The following is a 13,974-nucleotide window of genomic DNA, read 5'->3' as shown; positions in this document are numbered from 1 at the left end:
CCCCCTTCTGCTTTCCAGAAACATCACCTACCTCAAACAGAGCCCAAAACTAGGAAAGAAGAAAGAGTCCTCTAAGCAGTAAAAACCAACATAACAAGGGCCTAGCACTAAAGCTCCATGCACAGGAAGTCCTGTGGTTCCTCACTCAGAACCTTCTATCATTTTGATCGACCATTCAACAAGTGTGCTATGGGTTCTCTTCTCATAGCACAGTGAAAACATCAAATTAGAAAAACAAAGAAACCTCTACAGGTAGGTGTAATGAGAGCACACAGAGAGATACAACTAACAGTAAAGTAAAGAGCAAATCGACCCCAAAACAACACATGATTTACAAAGGAATGGTTTTACCAACACATGAACAAAATATGGTGGCCTGTATACTGCTGACCAAGGAGACTAATGGCTGGAGTTTCTTCTGCAAATAAATGGTTATGAGTTCATTCACACCCCAGACACACGAATGGAACCACCAAAGTACTATCTTTTTACCAGTGCTATAGACAGCATAATCCATCTTAGATTTTTAAATGGAGAACAAAACTGCAAACTGCCTTTAAATGATCTCTCCAGCATTCTTTAGTATTGAACTAAACTATATCACATTTGAAGGTTACCGTGAAATAAAGAGACATACCAAAAAACAAAACAGAACAAAACAAAACAAAGAATCCTGAGAAGTTGAAATATTATGTTGAAATCCATTCGGCAACAAAGCACACATATGACTATTTTATAACCTAAAAAAATGAGGTTGTATTGCAGTAAGTGAACATACTAATAACCCTTTCTCATCAATTCTCAGACACTTTTTAAAAACAACACTTTAATCTCTCTAAAGTATGGATGCTCCGAAATAAGAGACGTTATCTTACAATGCTGTCATCCAAGAGCAGGATGTAGTTGCTGAAAACCTTATGTTGACATCTCTTGGAAAGATCAAGAAAGCATCAGCATCAAAGTGCCTGAGGTTTGATAAAAAATGGCCATTCAAAATAATCTAAAAAAGACAAAGAAATGATCAGAAACTTGTGAAACTACAATCAATGGAGATAATTACAGAAAATTCTCAAAAGTAAATTGCATCCTTTTACCTTAAAAGATAGTACATATGAAGTACTTATCACATTACTTAGTAAGCACTCAATAAATTTAGCTACTATTATTATTACAAGATGGAAAATAAGGACTCATAGAGCTGATAAAAATATCTATGATCACAGTGACCAGGCAATCAATAAGCACTTATTAAGTGCCTACGAGGCCACCAGCATTGTGCAGGAGCAATACAAGCGCATCATGATCAACCTAGGAGGCACTATTTTTTATCAAATAAATGGTGATTTGCACAATACAACAGTTTCAACCAATAAGATAAACATCACATTATCTTCAGCAACGATTAGAGCTTATGAAGTACTTTCGACTTCTTTTGAAGTACTGTCTTTTATTTAAGTCCAGCATGCAGAACTTGTGGTATAAACCATTTAGGGGCCGGCCCCGTGGCAAGTGGTTAAGCTTGCCTGCTCTGCTTTGGAGGCCCACGGTTTCACCAGTTCAGATCCTGGGCACGGACATGGCACCACTCATCAAGCCATGCTGAGGCGGCGTCCCACATGCCACAACTAGAAGGACCCACTACTAAAAATACACAACTATGTACCGGGGGCCTTTGGGGAGAAAAAGGAAAAATAAAATCTTTAAAAAAAAAAATGTTTACTGAAGAGTCACCAAATGATTAAATGAATATAAAGAAGTGTCACCAAAATGAGTCTTATAATTTTCATCGGTGGGAAAAAAATCTCTTTTCCCATTACTCTCCAGGCGTAGGTAGAATAAGGATTTATATAAATTCTCTCTTAAAGAAAATATTTCTGAACTTGGAGCTACACACATCATGAAAAGACCCTCTCTACTCCTAGGATTTATACACATTTACAGGGACCAATTTATACAGGAATGCACATTTATTAAAATGTTATATTTCACTTATATGAAATGTCCAGAAATGGCAAATGTTACAGAGATGGAATGTAGATTAGTGGTTGCCCAGGGCTGGGAAGGGAGGTGGGGAAGACGATGGGGTGATGAAAAAGTTCTAAAATCGATTGTGGCAGTGATGTACAACTCTGGAATATGCTGAAAACCACTGAATTATGCCCTTTAAGTAGGTGAGTTGTATGGTATGTAAATTATATCTCAATAAAGCTGTCATTTTAAAATCTTAACTCTTCATGAAACTTGACAAATTATAACTGTTGCATTACAGTCAAACGCCATAGGCCGTACCTACCCCTCTGTCAGACTCTTCCCTGGCCTGGGTGGATTCCATCAATGACAGTCCTACAAAGTCCCTTTCTTAGTAATCCAATTCCTTCCCCAGAAATACAAAGATCGAGCAAAGGGGCAGGGGTGAGGGGGGGGACGATGACGACACAGTCTATTGTGTAAAAGTTAAAAATACTTCAGACTGTATTTTATACAAGCAACTTTTCAAAATAATAATTATTTTCATAACATTAAAGAAAAATCCTGATTAAGGAATATATTTATTATAACATTTTGAGTTTAAAAGAACATGTTACTACTCTATCAGCAAACTATGAATTATCTGATTATCTGCTAGGATACAGACGTAGTCTCACAATGGTTGTCTTTGAAATGGATGATCCTTGTAGAGTACAAAGAAATCAATGTATGCAGAATTTCAGAAATATTTTGCCCCAAAAGAACAGCAGTGTTTGAAATTAAAAAAAAAAAAAAATTCTAGAGCGGACGGATTTAATTTAAAAGGCTCCCTGGACCCCAACCCACCTCCTATGGAAGACCAGGTTCGTTTGCTAGGAGACTTTGGAAAAAGCTTTGCAGAACAATAAACACGAGTGAATCATAAATTCACCTAGCTGTGCCCTTTGTTTACACTACCTTTAATCCACATGTACCACTCTATTTAAGGATCCTATTCAGAGGCGCTCTTAGCTTGTGGTAGAAACAGACTTAATCTTATTCTCAATGCCTAGCACGGTGCTTAGAGTAGGTGCAGTTCTCAAGAAAAATTTGCTGAACGAACGGAGATTTCTCAGCTGACTAGGCCAACTGGCTGCTTACAGCTGGGCTTTCTATTCAGGAACCTTTGGAAAACCTTTTTCCTCTCTGAGTTGGCTTAAAGAAGCTCCTAGAACAACAGAATCTTATCACCTACTTCACTGGCCTAAATTGTAGCTCCCTTTTCAAAATGAGCAACAGGAGGTGAGAGTAAAACCTCTGGATATGATTTGATCATGAACAAATGTCTTCCTACATTCCTCCTTGGGCTACGATGAAGAGTGCCTGTTGGCAGCCTCAAAGCAATTTTTAATGCTCTCTAGAGATGAGGAGAATCAAGAAATGAAAAGAGATTATGCCTAGAGCATGTACTCCAAAAAATGTTTAGGGTAAAGGCAGGTAAACTGTTCAGGGACACAGGCTTTGATGAATTTTTTTTTCAAGGAACATTAGCCCTGAGCTAACTGCTGCCAATCCTCCTCTTTTTGCTGAGGAAGCCTGGCCCTGAACTAACATCCATGCCCATATTCCTCTCCTTTATATGCGGGACACCTGCCACAGCATGGCTTACCAAGCAGTGCCATGTCCACACCTGGGATCCAAACCGACGAACCCTGGGCCACCAAAGCAGAATGTGCGCACTTAACTGCCACACCACCAGGCCAGGCCCCGGCTTTGATCAATTTTTGAAATGATTATGAAGGCTATATTTTGAACACACACACACTGGTAGCAGCCTTGTATCTCAAGAAAAGGTAAAAGAATCAGAATTACTGAGCCGGGAGAAATTAATAATAAATAAGTGTGTAAAAATCTATTATTTTTCTCCATTCCCAGTAAACAACTACTTCAGGAAAAATTTCAAGTATGATAGTTTAAGGCAGTCCTATCTGAAGGTAATAAAAGAAAAGGAAAGAACTGGAAGAATAAACACCAAACCATTACTAATAGTTATAATATGCTAAGGGCAGCGTTATGGGGGCACTTTTAATTTCTAAATTATATATTTCTTTCACATCAATATTCTGCAATGAGCATGTGAAACTTTGGTGATAAGGAAAAAAATGGTCTTGCCTTCAAACATACATATACACTTTCCCCAAGTAAAATAATTTGAACTTCTTTACGGCTTATAGTTTTACAGAATACTGGTGGGCTAATAAAACTCACGTACTTTAGGCAACAGTAAAAAAGGGAGGGAGGAGGTCCAACTTTTGTTAATGGCTTTTACCAAAGTCCACAATCTAATGAAGAAATACATAATCATACTGTAAGTCAGAGTATGGCTTGTACTGTGAAAGTGTTTTACAGGAGCGAGAGGAAAGAGCATCACTTATGACTAGAACAGAAGAAGAGCTTGCAGAAAAGGCGACAGTTGAGCTGGGTTAGATGGATGATCTCTCTGGTGAGGTAACAATAGTTGAAATTCAGAGCACATGCTCTGTCCCCAAAAAATATTTTGTAGATAAAAATAGTTCAAGTTAGGGAACATACACCCAGCCAACCCCCAAACATATTTTTCTTAAATCTATTTTAAAATATATCACAAAATCTGCTATATAAAGCAAAGAAAACTTTCCCACCTCATCTCGGTTTCTTCTCTCATTCGACTATTCCTTTACCATTTTGGCGTGAATCCTGTGTGACTGGTACTTCACACCAGTTTCTGTGCTGAGATACACATTGTCTTTTTCCTATGGATGATAATTTTGCATCTCCTCATTAAACTGCATACCTTTGAGAGCAATGGCGGTCATCCATTTCTACTTTATCTTTCCATGATACTCCTTAAATAAGTACTCAACAGATGTTGTTGACAGATTAAACCTAGTTCTAATAATTGCGACAAGTTATTGATATCACAAAAGATGTCTGTGAAACAGATACTATAAACAATAAAATCACATTTTTGTATAGAACAAAAAGCGTCTTGATTAATATATCTTCCCCAGACACTAACCCAATTGCTGTTCTTTGGTGTAATCTGTTCAGAAACGTGTTTATTAAAAAAAAAAAATTAAGTCTCTTAAGCAGCCTCTATTGAACATTATCTTTTTTTGTCACAAAGACCTAAGACAACACATTTATTGGGCACTAGAAAGGCACTAGGTGACACACTGAATTTGCACAGAAATGGTGGACAGTCCCAGTTCCCAAGGATCTCAAAGGACAGTTCACAACTCAAGAAACGACTTGGCAATGTATATATACAAGACAATGTGTTTAAAACAATGTGAAAAGTACACAGGAAAAAACATGTTTTCCAGGAAACATGTCCTAGATATTTCAAAGGTAATTCTTTCTGAATGTTTTCTTTACATGTGCTTTTAAAAGTTCAGAAATTCTCTCCTCGATTGTTTAAATAAGCTAGTAAGTAAACAAAGATAGAAATTTGGAAACTTGTTTAAATCTTCTACTTTCTATTATAAAATGGAAAGGAAGATTCTGCCCGCAAGCTTGCCTGACAATCCTTATCACAGAAGAGGATGAAAGAGGGTGGGGGCAATATTAGGTGTGACAATGCCAGATACCATCAAGATTACTACAACATGTTTTGCGTGTCTAAATTTCCTAAATTCTGTAGTAAGAATAGAGTCTCTCTCAAACATTATTATCTGAAATCAGCTTTCAGTTGCCCAAGTATAGTTTCTCCTTTGTTGCTGTTGCTGAGCCTGTGAATTTAGGCTATAATGTTTCACCCCACTCAAAAAGTTACTAAACAGTGAGTTAATCAATGAACACTTTGGAAAGTAGTTAGTATTGCTTTAAAAAACAACAAAACACTGGGCCAGGGTTCCAACAAAACTCACTCTTCTAGAGAAGTGTTTTACAAAATAACTCAAAATGGAAGAAAAGACAGGATGGAATGCTATTTTTGATAATGAGTAGCAAAAAAAAAGAAAAGAAAAGAAAAGAAAGACTACAGAATAACACACCCACTGCTACTTTGTTTATAGGCCTGTAACTTGCACATGCAAGTACTCTACAAAGTACTGCACAAGAAGAAACTGTCAAAAATGAATGCTTATGAAAACATTCCTTCTCTATATTAGGTCTCTAACCAGGAATGTGCTGTTTCTAAATATGACGACTTCAGCAAGTATTGACAGGTATAGCAGAGCAATAATGCTCAAGATGGAAAAAAAATCTTACATGTACTTGTTTTTGTTTTATCAATAGTAAAAGTTGCTGTTACCAATTATAATACCTATGGTCTCAGTAGTAGAAATTAACTTTACGGAAGATATCTGCTAGGCAGAACAGTATTTTACAAACTAATTTTATTTCTACCAAAAGTCTAGTTTTTTTCCTAATCCAATACGCCCTAGCAACCTGGGGGTTTTTTTGTTTTGCTTTTTCCCCCTTCCAAAAGAGCCTCCGCCAGTAAGTCGAAGTAATACTTTCCACAGTTCAAAGGTTAAGGCAAATTCGGCTCTACGTAGAGTCTTGCCCCTCATCAGCAATACCCACCCCTCGCCCCCGCCTTTTTGTTGTTGTTCTTTTCAAATTTTCTTGGCCTGAGAGAAGTTAATGCTCTCATATGATTGCAAATCCACGACACAAGCGATTTCAGGTGCCGAGGAACAAAACTGGGATGGGAGGAAAGAACGACAGCAATCAAGAACCATTGCGCCCTTGAAATGAGCCTCTCCAGAACGCAGGAAACGAGATTATGCCCAAAGAACCTGCCGCCCGGAAGCCACAACTTCCATCAATCAGCAAAGAAAAGTTGCTAGGAGGAGCTCAGCGCCCAGGCAGCCGGCGCCGGAGCGGAGACCGAGAGCAGCACAGACACTCCAAGGCCCGGACCGCCCCGGACGGCAGGCGGCAGCTGCGGCTGCGGCGTCCGGGGGGCCGACTCCGGAAGGCTCCGGGTCTCGGGGTGCGCAACCGGCCCGGAGCGGCGCGGGCACAGCGCCCGAACGCGCACCCCTCCCCACGACCACGAGCAGTGGGCGGAGAGACGGGAGCAAAGGAAAAGCGGGACAATGCTGGGCCGGACTGGCGACTCCGCGCGCTCCAGGGGTCCCCAGCGCCCCTTTCCGCCCTGGGGCCGCCGGCCGCCGCGCTAAGTTCGCTCCTCGGCCCTCGCTTCAGGGTTGGGGCGGCGAAACCGTGGCGCCGACCTCCCTCCGCCTGGCCGCCGCCGCCTTTCTCTCCGCGGGGCGGCTCCTGCGAGTCCGCGAGGAGGCGGCGCGCGAGCAGAAGGGAGCGCGCGCGGGGAAGGGGGCGCGCAAGGCAGCGGCGCGCGGGGGAGCGGGGCGCGCGGCGCTCCCCGAGGACCCGCTGCCGCTCCGGCGGCTTTTCGGTTGAGGCGGGGGCTGCGCCGCGGTTTAGCGTCCGTTACGAGTCTTGGCCCGGGCGGCGCAGCTTGCCAGCCATCCTGGCCCGCTTCCCCCTCGGCTCCCATCAGGAAGGGCAGCCGAAAGGGCCGGCGACCGTCTCCCGCCAGGGCTGCGGCCGCCGGTCGGCGGGCATCCCGGCGCCTGCCCCTAGGGCTGGAAGAGAAAGTAAAATGAAGTGCCTTTCCCCAGGCGACACCTACCCGTCCCCAGTCCAAGTGCAGCTGCCTCGCTCCTCAGGCGCCGCCGGTCCCCGCCCTCGGGCCCCAGGCTCCGTTCTCTTGACAATGGCGCGTCCCCTTTAAGGAATAATCCGATCGGAACCGATCTGTGGTTAAACCTCCCTCCGACTCTGATTTTAACCGGATTTCTCTCTCTCTCCCAGAGCCCGACGGGCGCCCGGCGGTGCTGCGAGCTCTTCCCACCCCTTCCCCGCCCCGCCCACTCCCTCGCCTTCCTGATTGGCGAGCAACACTACAACAGGAACAGCAACCCTCGCACTCCACTGGCCAGTCCAGCCGCCGCTCAGAATTACCCCCACCCCCACCGCGCCCCTTTTCCTGGGTTGGTCCTACCTCCAATCACTCTATGTCCTCTATTCTATCGTTGCTTTGGAGAACTGGCAGTCAAGGCTCACCCTCCCGCCTCCGGAAAGCGAACTTTATTTTTATTGGTAAAAGGACATCTTCCTGTGCACCTGATTGGGCAAGGAAGGAGCTAGTCTGCACGCCCCTCACCCATTATCGCTCTCCCTTTACGGGTTTGAGAAATACAGCCGCAAAGTCCTCCCTACTTTGCCTTCTTCTAAGCGCCTTTCCCATTAAATGTTGGAGGAGTCGTGGACAAACCTCACAGCCGGTGTTGGGAAAAGCTGGAAAGAGAGAAGAGAAAAATTCAAAATCTTCTGCAATGAGTAATGTATCCTGAGCTGGAGCTGGGATCCTGCGGAACCTCACCATGAGGTCTAGTGAATGGAGTGGTTAGAATGAGTTTGTATACCTGAAATTTGAGTGCTAACTCTTCCTGAGAGTCACTCAACAAGTTTTCACTCACTGTCCACTCTACTCCTACCGTCGGTTCCACTGGCATTTGGCCACCCGGAAGAGCTTTAATAAAAGTATCTGCAAACCTGGCGTTTCCTTGTGTGTCTCGCAATCGTTCATTTAAAAAGTATTTAAATTATTTCCATTAACAATTACCTTTTAGTCACGTCCTCTGCGTTATGCCGGCGTTTGTCACGAGACATAAGTTACTTTTCTGAAAAGATTGAATAGGTGGTCCCACTTACGCCAATCTCAAAGTCGAAGACGTCCATCTCCCTTCCTCGAACGGTAGCAGGGAGAGCCCCGAGTGAGCCCAAGCGATACCAGAAGGCTATTCCTTGGGGGAAAGAGGGAGTCTGGCACCGGAAGCTTGACCCTGCAGCAAAACCTCACGCATGAAAAGACGAGAAATTCTGTGGCAGCCTGGTGGCATCTGCATTAGGATTTCCCCAGTTTCCCACCGGAGCTGTAAGAATCGAAAGGATTGTAACTACTAAAACTGGGTACAGTTCGTGCTTTGGTACCCATCTAAGAATGTCAGGGGAAGACGATTAAGTGTCCTGATCCTCTTTGCCAATGAACTTTGAGAGACTTTGGACCACAGGATGTTTAGTGTATTTGCAGTGATAGCCCCGGCGGAAACCAGTGGTGCCAAGAACGTGGCGGCGCTCAGCAGTACCCTAGAAGGGGGTTTCGTGCCAGAAAAGGGAAAATAAACATAGATAGTCCATAGGACTTTTCCGGTGAAAAATCTCCTGGGAATACCCATAAATATCGAAGAATGAGAAAAGGGAATGTTGTGGGTGGGTTACGTGTTGCTAAAGGGGGCAAGAGACAAGGAAGTATCTGGATTATATTTACATAACCTTCACAGACATATATATATATACATTATATATATTATATATATATAATATATATAAATCTCTTAAGTGTCTATCACTAAACCCCTATTTTCAGCCTATTCCATTTATTACTTTTTTTTTACTACAACCAAGGTAAATTAAGACTCCTGGTTTTCTCCTGATTTACTACTCTCAAGCTTTGAGATGCTTCGGGGTTCTGATACTCTATATTAGAATATAATCAGAATAAGAATATTCTATATTTGGGCCGGCCTGGTGGTGCAGCCCTTAAGTTTGCACATTCTGCTTTGGTGGCGGGTTGGCGGGTTCGGATCCTGGGTGCGGATCCCGGGTGTGGACATGGCACTGCTTTGCAAGTCATGCTGTGGCAGGCGTCCCACATATAAAGCAGAGGAAGATAGGCACGGATGCTAGCTCAGGGCCAGTCTTCCCCAGCAAAAAAAGGAGGATTGGCAGCAGATGTTAGCTCAGGGCTAATCTTCCTCAAAAAAAAAAAACAAAGAATATTCTATATTCTAATATCTAGTATGATCTTCTGGAAACAAAGACATCTAGTATTTCAGATGTGTGGCAACTGCACATAACTGCAAGTCTTGTTCAAGATCTAGGTGATATTTTCAACTTGTTTGTAAAACAGCTGCTCTATGATGTTCAGATTGTTTTGTTATACTAACACATTGGGCTCATAACTCCAGAAAGCAATCTACAGTAACCTCTAGATTCTCTTTCTTATACTAACCAACCATGCTGAGATCATCACCCCTCAAATATAATTTATATTATTTTTTTCTCTATTTCACCCTTGCCCACAATAGGATTATTTATCACTTTTTAGCCCATACACCCAGCCTCCTGGTACTAACATTCCTATTGGTATTTCACATTAAGGAAGAATTTTGAACATCTGCAAACCTGAAGCTTCCAATAGGCAGGTCATTTTTCAGAATGTTCAGAGTTACTGAACACAGTGCAAATTCTAACACTGCGGAAATTTACAATTGGCACTTTCCCCTTCCGAGAAACTTTATCTCCTACCTTTGTTCCTATCTCTAAGTCAGACTATTCTTTTTTTCTCTCTCTCTTTTCTTCAGGGGAAGATTCACCCCAAGCTAACATCTGTTGCCAATCTCCCTCCTGCCTTTTTCATCCTTCTTTTCCCCCCACTAAAGCCCCAGTACATAGTTGTGTATAGTTGCATGTTCTGGTTCTTCTACGTGAGCCACCACCACAGCATGGCTACTGACAGACTAGCGGCATGGTTCCATGCCTGAGAACTGAACCCAGGCTGCCAAAGGGAGAATGCAGAAGTTTAGCCACTAGGCCATCAGGGCTGATTCAGACCCCACCCTTTAAACAGAAATATCCCCTGTAATGTGCCCATATGACTAAAGCTTTTTAACATCCTTGTGTGTAGATCTTTGGTAAAGTCTTTGAAAGGGTGAAATGCATTATGATCACTTGTTCTCCCTGTTTATATACAAAGATAAACCACATAAAAGAACTACCATAGTTTAGGGGGCTGGCTCCATGGCCGAGTGGTTAAGTTCGCGCGCTCCGCTGCAAGCGGCCCAGTGTTTCGTTGGTTCGAATCCTGGGCGTGGACATGGCACTGCTCCTCAGACCACGCTGAGGCAGCATCCCACATGCCACAACTAGAAGGACCCACAACGAAGAATATACAACTATGTACTGGGGGGCTTTGGGGAGAAAAAGGAAAAAATAAAATCTTTAAAAAAAAAAGAACTACCATAGTTTAATCACTAATTAGTTTCCTCAGAAAAATTATGTTACCAATTACATTGCAAATTCTTTTCAGTTCACCATACGTATACACAGTAGCTATTATGTGCTAAGTAAAGAATAGGGAAAGGGGCCAGCCCTGTGGCCAAGTGGTTAAGTTTGAGTGATCAGCTTCAGCAGCCCAGGGTTTTGCTGGTTCGGATCCTGGGTGTGGACATGGCACCACTCATCAGTCCATGCTGAGGCAGTGTCTCACATACCACAGCTAGAAGTACCCATGACTAAAATATACAACTATGTACTGGGGGGATTTGGGGAGAAAAAGCAGAAGAAAAAAAAAGATTGGCAACAGTTGTTAGCTCAGGTGCCAATCTTAAAAAAAAAAAAAAAGGAATAGGGAAAAAATGATGAATAAATGATGAATATACTGTCATTCTCATAAAATGAATCTCCAAATTCCATCTCTAAGGGTCACAATTTTACTCTTTACTCAGCACATAGGTGGATACCATCTATTAACCAGTGATTTTCTACAGTAAAATTAAGAAAAATCCAATTGCTAGAAGCTGTCAACCAAAATGTCTTCCCCCAGCCCCTTACTAATATTCACAAGCATGAGTCGAATTAAGAGAAAATAAGTTTATAGTAATTTGATTTTATAAAGAAACTTCAAGAAATATTTCCTGGGTCCTTATGGAAGAGGCCCACATCCTCCACCTTCTATCCTTCAATGTGTTCAATGTAAAATGAGAACTGATGTTCAATGAGAATATCACTGAAAGATCTTCAATCATCAGTAAAAGATTCAGTTATGTTCAATGTATTCTACTATGGCAGAAGGGAGATACCAATACATTTTTAGGAAGATTTCCAATTCTCTCCTTCTTAAAACCCTTCAAAGATTATCTAGGCACATGTCAAATATGGTTCAAGCATCTCAGCAAAATATGCAAGCCCCTTTATAATTTGATTCCAGGCTCCTTCTCACGTTTCTTCTCTGGCCGCTCCTTTATTTGACACTTGAAATGGCTGCTCCATCAGTATCAATGATCCTGCTCTTTCAAGCCTCAATGCCTTTGGGCACATGGTTCCCTTTGTGTAGAATAGCCTTCCCCTCCACGTTCACCTGCAGGACTCTCCCATCCATCACGCAAAACCCAACAGAAGCGTTACTTTGTTTATGAAGCTTTCTCTGACCACAACCCTTTCCCTGACTTCATATTTCTCTACCACACACACACATCTATGATTCTGATTACAGATATCACATTGAAGAGAGATCTTAAAGGTTTCTTTGTCTATCTCTTGCACTAATCTAGTCGGTTCTTGAAAAGCAAAGGCCATGCTTATGCATCTTTGCATGGGTGTCACTTAAGACGATGACCGGCATAACTGAAGGCTTTCAATAATGCACATCAAATTGAGTCAAATGAGCACGGCTGAAATGAAAAGGTTAACCCATAATGGGAAAACCTTATTAACTAGAATAGTATTCTAGGAGCAGTCTAATTATGTATTATTTTATTATAAATCTATCTTATCAATTAGTCCAGGTCACTGGTTCCCAGACTTTTCTATTTCAAGGACTGGTAAAATTGCCAAGGAATTTTTGACATAGGCTTAACAACTTTCTGTTTTGCATAGTAAAGATATAAAAATAAATATATGTGAATCTTCTATCTATTCTCCCCATTATTTCATAAAATAAGAAAAACTAAAAACTGAAAATTGGGCAGCTTCTAACTTCAAAATGAAAGTTCTTCGAACAAATCTGACGTTATGAAGAACTTACACAAACCTCCACTTGAATCTAGAATATTCACTACACTTCATGCTACTTGATCTGATGCTTCTTTTCATCTAATTTAAAAGATGGTTTAGAAATGAAAATATTCCTAAGGTTTTTTCCCCCATAATTATCCATAAGGGGGGAGAAACTATTTGACTTTTTGTTGATTTTTACTCTACCCGTGAGTCAACACTAGTGTCATCGCTAATTGACTTGCTAGTTTCCTGCTGGAATATTTGTAGGGAAACTCATCGTTTATAGAAGCCCTTGCAAAATGCTTCTTGAATTCCTTTTTGCATCTACCATGTCTTACAGAGTTCCTCTCCTTTTCTTTTGGGAAGCCTTTTCATCTTTAAAACCCATTGTTTAATGCTTAGAAAGTTCCCCCATTGTTTGTCAGTGAGTCAAACAATAAAAATTTAAGTACTCTTTTAAAAATTTTTTTTACCCATGTAACACACACATTCTCTGAGCTTCCAAAAACTCGGGTTAAGTGCCTGATAACCATCAATGAATATTATAGTGTCTATCCTGTGTCACAGTTATAATAATGATAATATGAGCCATATTAAAGCACATGGAGAAAGGTTTGTGTTATATTGCTGCAAATATAATATATTTTTATATATGTAAGTGCTTTCTTAAATAGTGTAACCCAATCATATGTAAGTTCTTTATGATAGGGTAGCTCATAATGGCTAAGCATCCTAAAGAAGAAATCTTCTGATGCCATGGTAAAGGTCTAGAAATATCACCTTCTAAACTGGGTCAAATAATTGCTTTTCTTGCTCTGTGAGATACATAAATAATGTACATGATACCATCTTCCATTAATAAAATATTCTATTTATTTTGTCTTACTTCAATTTCTATACCTATTTTAGATAATTTGGGAACTTTATATTTTAATGCTACTTTTATTAATCGGGATACCTTTATGAATAAGATCTTAACTTTATCCAAAATATCTTACTGCTGGTATGTTGGTATTCTGCCTAATCTTTCCTTTCATCGTTACAAGGGGAATTCCAATCTAAATAGATCTATTGGGTGAAAATGTGAATTTAAAGAAGAGATAGGGGCCGGCCCCGGTGCCACAGCGGTTAAGTGCGCATGTTCTGCTTCTCGGCGGCCCAGGGTTCGCTGGT

The 13,974-nt window shown here is 41.4% G+C and overlaps 1 protein-coding gene across 9 annotated transcripts in view; it reads right to left on the bottom strand.

The window, feature by feature from the left end:
• The window catches only part of FRYL (FRY like transcription coactivator), a 245,331-nt gene extending 237,494 nt beyond the window's left edge, over window positions 1–7,837 (bottom strand). For 8 of the 9 annotated variants that reach the window (XM_070614997.1, XM_070615000.1, XM_070614999.1 and 5 more), the window contains exon 1: window positions 7,592–7,837. The gene's annotated coding sequence lies outside the window, so the exon portion shown is untranslated. The remainder of the gene's footprint in view (window positions 1–7,591) is intronic. The other variant, XM_070614993.1, reaches the window with a different exon arrangement.
• Window positions 7,838–13,974: the final 6,137 nt, after the last annotated feature.

This window comes from Equus przewalskii, chromosome 3 (assembly GCF_037783145.1).
Source record: "Equus przewalskii isolate Varuska chromosome 3, EquPr2, whole genome shotgun sequence".
NCBI lineage: Eukaryota > Metazoa > Chordata > Mammalia > Perissodactyla > Equidae > Equus > Equus przewalskii.
The sequence above is the reverse complement of the archived record's forward strand: the minus strand, read 5'-3'. Positions and strand labels throughout refer to the sequence as shown.